We start from the raw sequence: 15,828 nt of genomic DNA, 5'->3' as shown, positions 1-15,828 counted from the left end.
TGCAGAGTATTAGACATACAAAACAGTTTTGATGGTGTGTATTTTCCATATTTGCTTAGTGAGCTAGACTTGCCTTTATTTCCTCAGTGCCAGTGGGACCCTCCATTCCATCTTCATGCAGTATCATAAGAGTCCTACAAACAATAAGTCGTCAGTCAAACATTCATAAAAGCCTAAAATGAATAGGAGACTGAGACATTTAAACTGGAAACAAGAGAAAACCAAACCAAAGTAACCACATACCTATCAACATTTAGTGGCATTTTTTTTTCTGTAGCCACACATGAAAGGATCCTTGGTAGCCTCGTCCACGGACGTAATTTTGGGGGGGGACAGGGGGGACATGTCCCCCCCACTTTTTCAAAAGCCGGTTTTGGTCCCCCCCAGTTTTTACGGTTAAAACCAAATATTTAAATAGCGACGAATTCATGTCCCCCCCACTTTTGAAATCAAAATTACGTCCATGGCCTCGTCGTCACTCACGTCAGCACAATCTGTGTGTAGCCATTCCTTGCAGGATTCACACTGCACCCATTTGAGATGTGTTACCTCAGGGTAGAGTGACCTGGATGTGGAGAAAACATATTATAAAAGCCCAAAATCTACTGCAAGTATTCCTATAGAGAAGAATGTTTTATAAAGTACCAACCTTCCTGTCCCCAGCTTTTGGAAGACACAGACGTTCATATCAGCTGCCATACACTCATGTTGTCGATTTTTCAGAATGTCCTGTTAACATGCCCACAATGCAATAACATGCTGTTATGTAATCTTAAATGTGTCAACATTCTGATGTGTGTAATTTTGATGTGAAGTTTTCAGTTTGCCTTTGTATTTACATACTTTATCAGCTAATCCCTTTCACACTGTAAATATTTTTCTCTAACCTGGCTTTGGAAGTTTGTGATTTGAGTGCATGCCCTTGATGTTGCTACATGCCTTTGTTTTGAGCACTGTTTATGATGACAGTAATGGTCCCTCCCCTCAGTAAACTAGATGTTAAACTTATCTACTTAGTATGACTCAGAACAATGAGATAATTAACTTTGAAATGACATCTCATAACAAAAAGTGCACTGCCTGACCAGAAATGAACCTTTTAATTCACTAAAATGTCTTTTTTGTCACTATAATATTTGTATGGTAGTACTTGGGCTCCATCTAGTGGCCAAATTTTGGAACTTACTGAAAACTATTTCTCACAAGAAATACCACGCAAACTCACACAAAGCTGATCTCAGCATGTGATTTAGTTCTATGATCTAAATCATTTTGCCAGTACAATTTATTTTAAACTTTTAGTGGGTCTTTAGTGCCTCAACTTGGCCTGTCGAGGGTGCTATAGTACCCAAAAACCTAAGAAATCATAAAAACTCACGCTGCAATCCTGTTATGCAGAATACAGACAAGTAATGGGTCGTGTATGATCAGGGCTGGACTGGGACAAAAAATCAGCCCTGGCATTTTTGGTTTAGACCGGCCCCTCATAATTAGGGGAGCACAACTGACTTGTAATTTATGTATGTGGGGTATGACATGGAATATTTTTTAAATTACTGGTTAAAGTCATTAGACTCAAAAAAATCCATCGGCCCCTGAGGACCGTCGGCCCAGGTATGCCAGATTACCAGTCCAGCCCTGATCACAACTAACCAAACAGATTTCCTTTATTGACGTATAGACAAAATATGAAAAACGTTAATGAAAAGATATGGAGCTGTTCACGCTAAAAATGAATGAATAAAAGACGCCGCTTTCTCTGTCCACTAGATGGCGCTAATGTCCACTGGTTCATGAATCTTCGTGAAGTGAACCTATTTTCAGTACAATTGGATGGAAAGCTTCAGTGCTTCAGAAAGATTCTAATTCCCATCACTAGACCCAGCCCCGTCGACAGGGGGGGACAACCGGGTCTGTTGTCCCGGGCCCTAGGGCCAGGGGGGCCCATCAAAGAGCCCAGCAATTTATTTTTTATTTAAAGTCTATCATTTTTAAATAATCTTGAAATCTTTCATTAATATAAAATTATGTACTCATAATAAGCTCAATGGCTCAAATATATATGTTTTTTACCTATCTGCATATTTTCCATTAAGTGCATACATCCCCGCCTCCCACTGGAAAATGGTTTGATCCAGCACCGACTGTAGCCGGCCGGTATCCGCCCAACAGCGGGAAATACAGTGGTGGATAGTTAAAGTAAATACAGAAATCTGGAGCGCAGAAAAGAAAGGAAAACATTTACCTGACGAATTTTAAAGTTGCATTGTGTTCCAGGTTTGAAAAGTGCTGGAATTTAGGGTAAAGTACTTGAAAATGCTTGAAATTGTAACTACTTCGTTTCACAACAAATAGCTGTCTGACTGAACAGTTCTCGTGAAGACGTTAAGATTGGGCGTTTTGAAAATAAACAACCATTAAATAATGTGATAAAAAGCGAATTATTTCGAATTATTTCGAGTATATGTATAAATATTTAACTTAATTAAGTTTAACGTGCTGGAAAATATTGAAATGGACCTTTAAAGTGATGTACACGTGCTTTAATTCCACCTTATAAAGGTGTATGAACTCTACAAACATGATTTTGTTCGTTGCGCTGAAGCGCGGCGCGCGCGAAGTTACAAAATTCGAGAGGTGCACGACCTCGCGAACCGACAGCGCGCGAGGCCCTCGCGCACGGGCGGAGCCACTGCGATTACGTCATTTTTGCGCGAACCCGCGCTGGGGGTGGGGGGGGGGGGGGTGGGGGGTACATGAATCTTTCTTGTCCCGGGCCCCAGCAAGACTGTCAACGGGCCTGACTAGACCTATAACGATTAACCATGTAATATCTACGCATCATCCTCTTGTTAGACCGCGTTTATTCGTCACTTCAAACGAGCTCATAACAAACTGCGCGGATTAACTGTTTAGTTCCCAAAGCTAAATGAACGGTAATTGTTAATGAAGGCCAGGCGAGATGGACACCTGATCACGATTTGTACTCGGCTATTTAATGTCCGATCCAAGCAGCAAAGATGTGTTTCAATACGAGTTTGATATTTTAGTGTGTAGCCGTAATGGGTCTTCAGCGAGTCTTCATTTTTATGACTCTGATCGCTGTCGTTAGTCTCGGTAAGTTTATCTGTGTGGCTGTTGTATTTGTATTGTTTCAGTTATGTTTGTGAGTTTGTCGTCCTCTCGTGTTGCAGCGTTCAGTTCGACGGGAGAGCGAGAACAACGACGTGAAACTGGCCTACTGCTATCACGAGTGATCAGAGACTACAAAGGTTTGAGTGTTGTCTGTATTGCCCTGTCTCCCAACAGTTACTGGGACACAACTATCAGGTCTTGGATGTACTGTATTCATGGCTGCTAGTTTAATTTGGTTAGTGTGGTTTTTTTTTTTTCTGTGACTTGACCTAAACCTTACAGCTATCTGCAATATGGCTACAATGTCTGTTTATAGATGCTCGTGGTGAACCAGGCCAGCTCATGAAACTGCTGCTTGTGGAAGGGTCAGGGACCGCTTCAGACCCTGAGCCAATGAAAGAATGACCTGCAAGGTAAAGTCTTACTACTGTTGTGCTTTCCCCATTCTGGAGATGTTGCATGGTTCCTGGCCTTCACCTTGTTTAGCTAACTTCCTTTTCACCGACTTCCCCCATGTTCCTCCCAGGCATTAATAAAGCAGATGTAGTGGGACCATCTCTATGGGGTTGGGACCTCTGGCATTCTTTGCTGTGCCCTGAACGTCCTGCAGCACTCCAGACCACAACCTTCTGTGTACTTGGATACAGACCTGTGCATGATCAAAGGCTCCAGCAAATTCAAATCTGCTCTGCCTGTGGTTTGTGAATAAATGTTTTTGAGAACTTGCTGCTCAACTTGCCTTCTTTCAAAGACAAAGCTAGTCCACTAATGGTTCAGTAAGATGGTCCCTAGCTATTTCCTTATTCTGCTCTGGAGTAGAATTCAAGCCGGATTTTGAAGTGATTTCTAGATATGAACCCTACTGATCATGATGCACGGCAATGTTAATTTGTTGAGCCCTCAGTGTATGTACCAAATTCATGAACTTTATTTTAACCACATACTAATAATTAGTGAGGTCACAGCAGTGGTGCAAAAAGGGGTATGCAGTGTATGCAACGCATAGGGGCGCTGCACTAGAGGGGGCGCCAAATTGATGCCAGAAAATTATTTGCAGAGTTGATCGGGGGTGGGGAGTGGAGTGCGGGGGGGTGTTTAGTATGTTTGCATACACCTCAGAAAGTATGTAGTTGCAACCCTGGGTCACAGCATGTCTCAAAACGATAATTCCTCAAACCACTGAGTTGGAGCTTGAGTCATTCTGAAGTGATCACGTGACTATGATGTCCGAAGCTTCATTTTGGCTCACGTTCACTTGACTGTTTCAGAGGCTGGTTCAAAAGGAGCAAATCTTCGCTCGCGCATCGATGGTTGTGTGAGGGAGAGAGAAATACAAATAGACTAGACACAAACAGAGGCGGTCTTTGCATAGAGGCGTTGCTAGGCAATTGCCTTGGGCCCTTCCCACTGTAGGGCCCCCTTGTCTAGCTAACTTATTTCTCGCATATTAATGTTGATGGGCCCCCTAGCTAAATTCGCCTTGAGCTCCCAAATTGCTAAGTCCGCCACTGCCTACAAACATACACATACAAGCACCGTCATATCAAATAGCAAAGATGGAACCTGCCAGAAAAAGAGGACGTTCTGAAGTTTGGGATCACTGAGCTTATGCCATCTAATAAGGTTGAGAACTGTTTAATAAGCTTTAGTATATTTAACCGGTAACAATCCCTACATTTATTTTACATTTAAAATACTGCAGGAATACTGTTTTAGTTCAGGTGAAGTGTCTAGTATGCTCACAGCAGTTGGCTTACAACAACAATACATCATCAGTGCTAAGACATTTTTGGGCAAAACATGAAACCATACATCCTCAAAGCCACATTGTCATGTAGGTATGAAGAGCCTATATTGTTTTACATTTACATATTCAAGCTTTATTTATACATTTTTTGTTAATGCTGTTAACACTAATACATTTAAATGTGTACGTTTTCCAATCGGTATTCATGTGCATAGGAAATTTTGTATATATTTATGAATAGTATATTAGATACAAAATGAGTCACATTAATTCTTAGGAACAAGACAAATTATTGACAAGGCATTGCTAAATATGATTTTGAAAGACTCACAGCCCTTTAGTATTGTTTACGACGCAGAATTTAGGGAATTTGTAAGAATTTTATATCCAACTTATAACATCCCATCTCAAAAGTCTTTAAACGCTTAAAATGAATTAATAAAATACGCTGCTTTCTCTGTCCACCAGATGGCGGTATTGTCCACTGGTTCATGAGGCTTCATGAAGTGAACCTATTTTCAGTACAATTGGATAGAAAGCTTAGAATTCCCATCACTAGACCTATAACGATTAACCATGTAATATCTACGCATCGTCCTCTTGTTAGACCACGTTTACGTCACTTCAAACGAGCTCATAACAAACTGCGCGGATTAACTGTTTAGTTCCCAAAGATAAATGAACGGTAATTGTTAATGAAGGCCAGGCGAGATGGACACCTGATCATGATTTGTACTCGGCTATTTAATGTCCGATCCAAGCAGCAAAGATGTGTTTCAATACGAGTTTGATATTTTAGTGTGTAGCCGTAATGGGTCTTCAGCGAGTCTTCATTTTTATTACTCTGATCGCTGTCGTTAGTCTCGGTAAGTTTATCTGTGTGGCTGTTGTATTTGTATTGTTTCAGTTATGGGGTTTCTGAGTTTGTCGTCCTCTCGTGTTGCAGCGTTCGGTTCGACGGGAGAGCGAGAACAACGACGTGAAACTGGCCTGCTGCTATCACGAGTGATCAGAGACTACAAAGGTTTGAGTGTTGTCTGTATAGCGCTGTCTCCCAACAGTTACTGGGACACAACTATCAGGTCTTGGATGCACTGTATTCATGGCTGCTAGTTTAATTTGGTTAGTTTGGTTTTTTCCTGTGGCTTGACCTAAACCTTACAGCTGTCTGCATTATGGCTACAATGTCTGTTTATAGATGCTCGTGGTGAATCAGGCCGGCTCATGAAACTGCTGCTTGTGGAAGGGTCAGGGACCGCTTCAGACCCTGAGCCAATGAAAGAATGACCTGCAAGGTAAAGTCTTACTACTGTTGTGCTTTCCCCATTCTGGAGACGTTGCATGGTTCCTGGCCTTCACCTTGTTTAGCTAACTTCCTTTTCACCGACTTCCCCCATGTTCCTCCCAGGCAGATGATGTGGGACCATCTCTATGGGCTTGGGACCTCTGGCATTCTTTGCTGTGCCCTGAACATCCTGCAGCACTACAGACCACAACCTTCTGTGTACTTGGATACAGACCTGTGCATGATCAAAGGCTCCAGCAACTTCAAATCTGCTCTGCCTGTGATTTGTGAATAAATGTTTTTTGAGAACTTGCTGCTCAACTTGCCTTCTTTCAAAGACCAAGCTAGTCCACTAATGGTTCTGTAAGATCGCCCCTAGCTACTTCCTTATTCTGTTCTGGAGTAGAGTTCAAGGTGGTACTTTTTTGGACCCTGAAATCGTGTGTAGGTCATAGCCATCAGGGTTCACATGGCAGTGTAAATTTGAGCCCTCTGTGTTCCATAACTGGCACCAGGAGAACAATTCATGGTTATCAGATTCAAGTTATCTGCTACACTTAAAAATTGAAGAGGGTTTGTAATAAGGGTCCATGTTCTGACTTCTTGCATATAATGGTGAATAAAGTAACAACTGTTCTGTTCAAATATAGCCTATTTCTAACCCTTTTAGGTGTGTATTCTGTACTAAAACATGTATGGAGGAGTTGGTATAAAAGACATCTGCTTTTAAAGACTTGGGCATTTTCAATGCTAAAATGTATTTGGACACAATTGGGCTACTACATTGTTGTCTTGCTCTAAAAGCACGCCAAATATTTTAGGACCTATATGATGGATGTCGCAGCTAATGAAAACGGAGTGAGGTTTAAACCATTAAAATGTAACTGGGTTGGGATGGGAAATGTATTTGGTTAAAGATTACTGATTACCTGTGAGTGCATTAGCCATAGGCCCAACTACAATGCTTTAGGCCATAGGCCAGCGTTTCTCAACCAGGGTGCTGTCAAAATATTCTGATGTGAAATTAAAAAACTATAGTTTTAAAAATTGAAGTTATTTATACACTTTAAAAATTAAAATTTATTTCATATGACCAGACCTCAAGTTTGGTGGGCGTGAGCTTTTTTTCAGGCGGGGGGGATTGGAATCTGTCGCGATGGTTAGTGTAGCGGCTGTGGGTGTGTGGTTGGGGAGCTGGCTGGCTAAAGTCTACCAAGCAACAGCGCGATCTATATTCTGATTGGTTCAACCTGTTATAATATACAACAGATGGATTGGCTGAATATGCTGCGGTGTGCGGCGATTAGATTATTTAAAAAAATTAATATTCAAGCATGAGAAATTCCATGTGTGGCGTGAGTGTGAAATCGCTAAAATGCGTGAGTCTCACGCTCAAAGCGTGCATATGACCCTTACCAAGGTCAGCACGTGATTACGCAGGTTTCCCACTGACTGTAAGTCACATTTGTGCTCTCCGTCTTAATAATCACTTTTGTGTTATGTTGGCCTGGAGATGGTTGGAGAGAGTGTTTTCAGGGTTGCCAATATAATTGCTCTAAATGTGGGAAAGTTCGGATGAAGTTAGTTCACACAACCGCTTCCCTCGCGCACATTTTATTGAGTCTTACAATCTAATTATTGCAAATACAAGCATCTCCATTTTTACCGGCTTAAACAAGAATTATACACCAGTTATTATAGAGCATAGTTCGCTTCTCCAGTATGCAAGTCTAGCTAACATCCCTAGCTATTTAGCTACAATATGACTAGCTATCATATTGATACACAGAACAGCATAGCTAGCTATATAGCTAAGACGCAACTAGCCAACATATTTGTACATGGAAACCAGTACATTCAGAATGACATTTATGCGCATTTTGACAGGCATTTATGTAAACATGCAAAGCAAGTTACAAGTATGACTCAATCCGCCTTTGGCAGTATTTATCCTCACCTAAATGTGGGAAAGTTCGGATGAAGTTAGTTCACACAACCGCTTCCCTCGCGCACATTTTATTGAGTGAGGAAAAAGCGGCTCGCGGGTTTTCTCCCCAAAGTCCTGAACTCCACCTGCTGGCGATGCCCGGTACGTCACTCCATATTTCCACCCAAACTATATACAGACATGAATCCTGAGCCCCTTACATACTCCCCATCAAAATAGATGTTGTCCTCAACATTACATCAGTTAACTTCTAACAATCGTGTAAAGTCACACAGATATGAGATTATAACAATACAATCTGGAACTCTTTTGACATTGCTTTTCAAACATTCAATGTTCATTCAGAATCGTCTAATAGGTCCTCTCAAGTCTCTGTGGTCGGGTCATATTACCGTGAGGTCTTTACTCCTGTCCCGAGCATGTGCAGTTCCATAGGTTTGTGTGCATGTGAATGTATGCGTTTCTTACCACCGACCCCTGCAATGGATAAACAGTACTCAGTGTCCATCGGAGGCTTATAATGTCCCATGTGCATGTTCATCTGTCAGTTCCTTATGTCACATGTTGAAATCTGCAACCCGTACATTTTCTTAGTAACTGACCTCAATCTCTACGAGAGTTCTGACAGTGACAGTCAAAGGACTGTTAGGGTCTGAAATCAAGGGGAGGATTGTAGTAGCAGTCCTGTATTTGACGTGTCCAACACTCCTGAGGGTCCTTGTAGTAGGACGGCGATGTAACGACACCATAACAGGTTGGATTTCCGATCTGGTCGTATCTCAACATTTTAGGTGGCCGGTGGATTCTTTCAGGGCGTCGGGGACGTGGGTGTCTGTCATCTGGTGAGTTCTCTGGTGTTACAGGTACATTTTCAGATGAGTCCACTAACCTGTCTCTGTCTCTATCTGACGTGTCTTTGGGTCCTTCGGCTGCGCACTTTTCAGTTTCAGACAGACAGTGCCCATATCTCTCAACATCCCCATCATCCTCTTCCTCAGCATTTGCCTGGCCTGCCTGACGGCAGTGATGGTTTGTCTCATTTCCTTCACAGTTTTGATGACTTTCCAGAAGCCTCTCTGGTGACTTAGGATGGTACTGGTTAGGTGGGCACACAGGGTAGTACTCCTCTTCCTCATCACTTTTATTGGCTTGTTCACCGATTCTGGTTGTCGTTGCAGATTTACATTTTGATCTGACAGGCAATCGATCTGGAACCTCCAGCGGCAGGTGATCACAGGGCAAGAGCATGTTACGATGCAGCACTCGCAGTTTCCCTTTTCCTCTTTCTGGTCTCAGCTCGTAAATGGGACTATTCTCATTCACTGGTCGTACCACTACATGAACAATGTCCTCCCAGTGATTTCTTAGTTTACCAGAGCCTCCACGAGGTGTCAAATTGCGCACTAGGACACGATCGCCTGCACATAGAAGTGTGCTTCTGACCTTTTTGTCATAGTTCTTGTTCCGTGAAGCAGTTTTGTGAATATTGTCATTTGCTATTGCGTATGCTTCTTGCATTCCCCTTTTCCATTTCTCCAAGTATTCCTCTTGACTACTGCTACCACTTGGCCCTGAATGGAAGTTGAAGAGCACATCGATTGGTAGTCTTGGAGAGCGACCGTACAACAAAAAAAAGGTGAGAACCCTGTTACTTCTGAGCGAGTGCAGTTGTAAGCAAAGATTAATTTATTCAAAGAATCCTTCCAACTGGACTTTTCTTTGTCAGTTAGAGTCCTTAACATTTGGAGCAATGTGCGATTGAAGCGCTCAACCTTTCCGTTCCCCTGCGGGTGGTAGGGAGTAGTGCTGGATCCAGTGACTCCACAGTACTTGCTCAGTTGTGAAAACAACTGGTTTTTAAACTCACCACCCTGTTCATGATGTATACGGGAGGGAAACCCAAACTTAAGGGCGTAATCATTGAAAATGCGGTCTGCAACCGTTTTGCCAGATTTGTTTGTTGTTGCGTACGCTTGGGCAAATCCAGTATAATGATCAATGATTGTGAGTATATATTCATATCCCCCCTTACATTTATCTAGGTGGAGAAAGTCAACTGAAATCAACTCGAATGGCTGTGTGGTGATAATATTAGTAAGTGGAGCGCGGGTTTCCTTTGCTGGTGTCTTTTGTTTCAGGCAAGTGCAGCTCATTACATAATGCTCAATTTCTTTTCGCATGTGCGGCCAGAAGAAGCGATCCTGAATCAGTGTTGTCGTCCTGTCAATACCTTGGTGGCCCATTTTATTGTGCAACTCCTTTAACACAGTCTGTTTGTATTTTTCAGGAAGAACTAGTTATCTTCGTTTTGCTGTTTTCCTGTACAAGACCCCATCCACATTTATCTCCAGCTTATCCCATTCACGCAAAAGGCGACACTGCTTGAACGTAAATTTTTCAGTTCTTGACGTACTGGTTTTTGTTTCCGTTTTCTTATTCTGCATAACTGCTCCGATATCAGGGTCATCATTCTGATCGTGCATAATTGTTGCTGATGATATTGGGATCATTGGTACATCAGGCACTGTGGATAATTCTTCAACAGAGATCGCCACGCAGAGAACAGAACCACGCAGCACTATGTTCCGACTGTGACTCAACTACCTGGGCCGTTGTTCCCACTGCGTCATAAGGCATTTCCTCTGTGCATTCCTGCATCAAGGTCTCCAAGTCTTTGGGCATCCTTGACAGACTATCAGCATCAACATTATCTCTCCCCGGACGATACTTTATGGAGAAATGGAAATCGGCCAATTCAGCCACCCACATACTGGTTGTAGCGTTCAACTTGGCTGAAGACAGAACACAAGTTAGTGGGTTGCAATCACTATAGACCGTGAAGGAAGGGGCATAATACAAGTAGTCCCGAAATTTCTCAGTGATCGACCACTTTAAAGCGAGGAATTCAAGTTTGCCGGAGTGCAAGTGATAGTTCCTCTCAGCTGTTGATAGAGTACGTGACCCATATGAAATTACACGAAGTTTCCCATTTTGTTTCTGATATAGTACTGCACCTAATCCTTTGTCAGAAGCATCAGTGTGCAGGACGAAGGGCTGTGAGAAATCTGGAAATCCAAGTACAGGAGGCTAAACGAGGTAACCTATCAGTTGCTCCAGGGCCGGTGCGAGAACATATACAGTGAGGGGGCGTCAGAAAATTTCGGGGGGGGGGGGGGGGGGGGATGAACGTAATTGTTGAGCGGGGGGGCGCCGGCCCTGAATTGCTCCAATATTTGCTGGTGTCTTTCAGTCCAGTCAATTGGTTTTCTGGAGGGCACTACTTTACTCTTTTCCCTCCGTGACGATGCCTTCTCTTTATTAATTGAATCTTTGCCCATCACAGGCTGTTTAATCAAATCATAAAGTGGACTAGCGATGCGAGAGAAGTCTTTTATATATTGTCTGTAGTAGCTCAAGAGCCCAAGGATTCTTCTCAGCTCGCCAACAGTACTTGGAGTTTTGGTCTGCTCAACTCTCACGCATTGAGCGTGAGACACACGCATTTGACCGTTTTCACACGCTCTCACGCCACACTTCCAATATCTCACGCCGAAAAAAAAACTAGTTTATTTACCTCTGATCCACATCTATGATTCAATGAGTTACTAGTTCGCTCTGGCTCCAACCACCCGCGATCGATAGATCGCGATATAATACTTAATTTGTGTCCATTTTACGTTCGCCACCCCCCCCCCCCCAAACCCCGTCAACAACTTACGTCCCCCCTGCCCCCCAAGCCTGTGTTTTTAGCGCATTGTAAACTGGGGTGCCTTAAAATTTTGCATGCATATGAAGGGTGCCACAACTGAAAAAAGGTTGAGAAACACTGCTCTAGGCTTTCAAAATATGTAACCCCCCTGCCATGAATGCAGTCAAATACAATTTTTTATTTCCAAATGTTAAATCTGCACACTATGTACAAATCTCTATTGAAGAAAGAAACCTTATTTTAACCATATACTAATAACTATACTATAGTCAAATGTATTTATATAGCACTTTTTACACGTCGCAAACAACTTTACAATCGCATGGGTCCAGATCCCCAATGAGCAGCAGGGATTAGGAAGAAACTGTGGAAGGATCAAGACTCCAAAGGGAACCCATCCTCCATTGGGCAGCCTGCAAGTAAAAGTCCATATTTATAGTCCTGATATATAGAGTTCCAGTTATAGTTTTAATTCCAGGCCGAGCAGTCACAGTCCCTCCAATGTAGATGTTGAACCTCAGGTTGGCATCGGCGCATCTGCTGGCGGTATCTGCACAGCCATCCACTGAAAAGCCAGACCATTTTCTATGTGCTTGTACAGAATTGTCTTTGCTAGAAGCATGTAAGCAGAACACAATACAGGTTAAGTATGTTATCAATTTAAACAACTGTATATATATAGAGAGAGAACACGTGCCAGTGAAGAGCATGTGGCCCTGGCAGGCTTAGCTATAGCAGCATAACTAAAGGACTCGCGCTGCACATTATTCTGTACAAGCTGGAGTTTCTTTAGGGACTGTTTAGAGCAGGGGTGGCCAACCCGTCATAGACCAAGAGCCACTTTTCTTACTGTGTTACGGCAAAGAGCCACATCGTACATGGGCGAGTGTAATCTGTTGGGGGGGGTGGCGAGTGTAAATTACTAGCTGTGAAGACAGTCAAATGCGTGTTTTCCACTACGCCGGTTTTAAAAGTATTAGCGGCTCGCTAGGCTTGTAAACTAACCGCGCACCACGAAAATGTAGCAGTGTGTCGCCCCGTTTGTGCAGGTGAGCCCGCGGACCGGCTGGGGAGCCGAATGAAACCAGGCAAAGAGCCGCATGCGGCTCGCGAGCCGCGGGTTGGCCACCCCTGGTTTAGAGCATCCAATTGGCCTAACATTAGAAATAATGTGACAATGCATACTGTTTCATTATTTATGCATTTTCAGAACATTAGTAGTAGTTGTAGTAATATTTCTGACACTTGCATTAATTGTACAATTCAAAATTTGAAACATACAGTACATTGATAAGTACAAGCCAGAAAATATAATTACCTTATTTGGTGGAATGAGATCAAATTGATCCCAAAATTGGATCTCCGTTTGCCAGCAGTAGGCATGGCAATCAAAACTCTATAAACTCGCAAAAATGAAAACTTCTCACAACCCAACATTGCTAAGTTATAATGGGGCATCTTAAATACTGTGTTTAGCGTCAAACTACTCACCTGCTGTCCAAATCGGAGCCAATGAAACGCACTGAATCCCTTCAAAACGCAATCGAACAGTGAACCGCGGACCAAAGCAGTGATGACGTCCGTATGGCCTCAGTATCGTTTGCCCATCACTAACTATTATTATAAGTATGGTGTTTGCTCTGAACACAAGAGTTGTCGTGCAACAACACATCATCCATGTTGAGGCACTTGCCTGCTCGGCATGATGGTGAGCAAACACATGCCACTGCAAATGCTGGAAGTCCTGATGGTGAGCAGCTAAGTATGTGTATATATAATATATAAAATGACTTTGTTGCTATATACTCTATGACGAAACTTCTCATGTTTTCTCATGTTTCCTACACAGTGTTCAGAAAACAGATTAGATGAGGCCTTGGTGGACATGATCGAAGGATGGCCAGCCTTTCTCAATGGTTGAGCATGAAGGGATTAAGTATTTTATACAAGTCATTGACCCATCCTACACCATTCCAAGCTGCAAAGCTGTTAGGGCAGTAGTGGATGCCAGATACACCACAGGCAAATAAAATAAAAAATGTGTCAGCTGGACCTCCATTAACGAGGACGACTACCTCGAAATAACATGCCATTATGTCACAGAATTTGGACCTGGCACCCGGTAAACTTGCACATTTAATGTATTAGTGTTCGTAACAGCATTAACAAAAAATGTATAAACAGAGGTTTATGTAAATATAAAACATAGGCTGGTCAAATCTACATGACAATGTTGCCTGGCTTTGAGGATGTATGGTTTCATGTTTTGCCCAAAAAGTTGTAAGCCAACTGCTGTGAGCATACTAGATACTTCACCTGGATTAAAACGGTATTCCAGCAGTATTTTAATGTAAAATAAATGGAGAATGTTACGGATTTTAATACAGCTTATTTAACAGTTCTCAACCTTATTAGATTGCAAATCTCAGTGATACCAAACTTCAGAACGCCCTCTTTTTGTGGCAGGTTCCATCTTTGCTATTTGATATGACTGTGCTTGTAGGTGTCTGTCTATATTTCTCTCTCTATGTCTGTCTATATAGATCAGTTTTTGTCTCACTAACTCCCAACCATCAATGCGCAAGTGCAGATTTGCTCCTTTTGAACCAGCCTCTGAAACGGTCACACGAGTGTGAGCCGAAATGAAGCTTCGGATGTCATGGTCACATGATCACTTGAGAAGGAGTCATGCAACCGACTCGGTGGTTCGAGGCACCGATTATCTTTTTTTGAAACATGCTTCAAAGCTTCAGTGTCAAGGGTGACATCTAGTTATTAGTATGTGGTTAAAATAAGGTGCACAAGTTTGGTACATACACTGAGGGCTCAACAAATTAACATTGTCATGTAGATCATGCAGCAGGGTTCACATCTAGATACTTTCAAAATCCTCCTTGAATTCTACTCCAGAGCAGAATAAGGAAGTAGCTAGGGACCATCTTACAGAACCATTAGTGGACTAGCTTTGTCTTTGAAAGAAGGCAAGGTGAGCAGCAAGTTCTCAAAAACATTTATTCACAAACCACAGGCAGAGCAGATTTGAAGTTGCTGGAGCCTTTGATCATGCACAGGTCTGTATCCAAGTACACAGAAGGTTGTGGTCTGGAGTGCTGCAGGACGTTCAGGGCACAGCAAAGAATGCCAGAGGTCCCAACCCCATAGAGATTGTCCCACTACATCTGCTTTATTAATGCCTGGGAGGAACACGGGGGAAGTCGATGAAGAGTCAGCTAAACAAGGTGAAGGCCAGGAACCATGAAAGGTCTCCAGAATGGGGAAAGCACAACAGTAGTAAAACTTTACCTTGCAGGTCATTCTTTCATTGGCTCAGGATTTGGACCAATCCCTGACCCTTCCACAAGCAGCAGTTTCTTGAGCTGGCCTGGTTCACCACGAGCATCTATAAACAGACATTGCACCCATAATGCAGGTAGCTGTAAGTTTAGGTCAAGCCACAAAAGACACCACACTAACCAAATTAAACTAGCAGCCATGAATACAGTGCATCCAAGACCTGATAGTTGTGTCCCAGTAACTGTTGGGGGACAGCGCAATACAGACAACACTCAAACCTTTGTAGTCTCTGATCACTCGCGATAGCAGCAGGCCAGTTTCACGTCGTTGTTCTCGCTCTCCCGTCGAACCGAACGCTGCAACACGAGAGGACGACAAACTCAGAAACCCCATAACTGAAACAATACAAATACAACAACCACACAAATAAACTTACCGAGACTAACGACAGCGATCAGAGTCATAAAAATGAAGACTCGCTGAAGACCCATTACGGCTACACACTAAAATATCAAACTCGTATTGAAACACATCTTTGCTGCTTGGATCGGACATTAAATAGCCGAGTACAAATCGTGATCAGGTGTCTATCTCGCCTGGCCTTCATTAACAATTACCGTTCATTTATCTTTGGGAACTAAACAGTTAATCAGCGCAGTTTGTTATGAGCTCGTTTGAAGTGACGAATAAACGCGGTCTAGCAAGAGGAC

The 15,828-nt window shown here is 42.7% G+C and overlaps 4 long non-coding RNA genes across 4 annotated transcripts; 2 read left to right on the top strand and 2 right to left on the bottom strand.

Moving 5' to 3' along the window:
• Positions 1-106: 106 nt before the first annotated feature.
• LOC143513784 (uncharacterized) lies at positions 107-2,566 on the bottom strand. Its single transcript, XR_013130658.1, has 3 exons — positions 2,246-2,566; positions 650-729; positions 107-565 (listed from the first exon to the last, which is right to left on the bottom strand). It is a non-coding gene; the product is annotated as an uncharacterized LOC143513784 (long non-coding RNA).
• Positions 2,567-2,963: 397 nt separating this feature from the next.
• LOC143513782 (uncharacterized) lies at positions 2,964-3,857 on the top strand. Its single transcript, XR_013130657.1, has 4 exons — positions 2,964-3,117; positions 3,195-3,272; positions 3,452-3,548; positions 3,662-3,857. It is a non-coding gene; the product is annotated as an uncharacterized LOC143513782 (long non-coding RNA).
• Positions 3,858-5,602: 1,745 nt separating this feature from the next.
• On the top strand, positions 5,603-6,476 carry LOC143513781 (uncharacterized). Its single transcript, XR_013130656.1, has 4 exons — positions 5,603-5,748; positions 5,829-5,906; positions 6,081-6,177; positions 6,291-6,476. It is a non-coding gene; the product is annotated as an uncharacterized LOC143513781 (long non-coding RNA).
• Positions 6,477-14,822: 8,346 nt separating this feature from the next.
• Positions 14,823-15,709, bottom strand: LOC143513780 (uncharacterized). The gene is made up of 4 exons (XR_013130655.1): positions 15,555-15,709; positions 15,397-15,474; positions 15,128-15,224; positions 14,823-15,018 (listed from the first exon to the last, which is right to left on the bottom strand). It is a non-coding gene; the product is annotated as an uncharacterized LOC143513780 (long non-coding RNA).
• Positions 15,710-15,828: the final 119 nt, after the last annotated feature.

Source organism: Brachyhypopomus gauderio, chromosome 5 (genome assembly GCF_052324685.1).
Source record: "Brachyhypopomus gauderio isolate BG-103 chromosome 5, BGAUD_0.2, whole genome shotgun sequence".
NCBI lineage: Eukaryota > Metazoa > Chordata > Actinopteri > Gymnotiformes > Hypopomidae > Brachyhypopomus > Brachyhypopomus gauderio.
The sequence above is the reverse complement of the archived record's forward strand: the minus strand, read 5'-3'. Positions and strand labels throughout refer to the sequence as shown.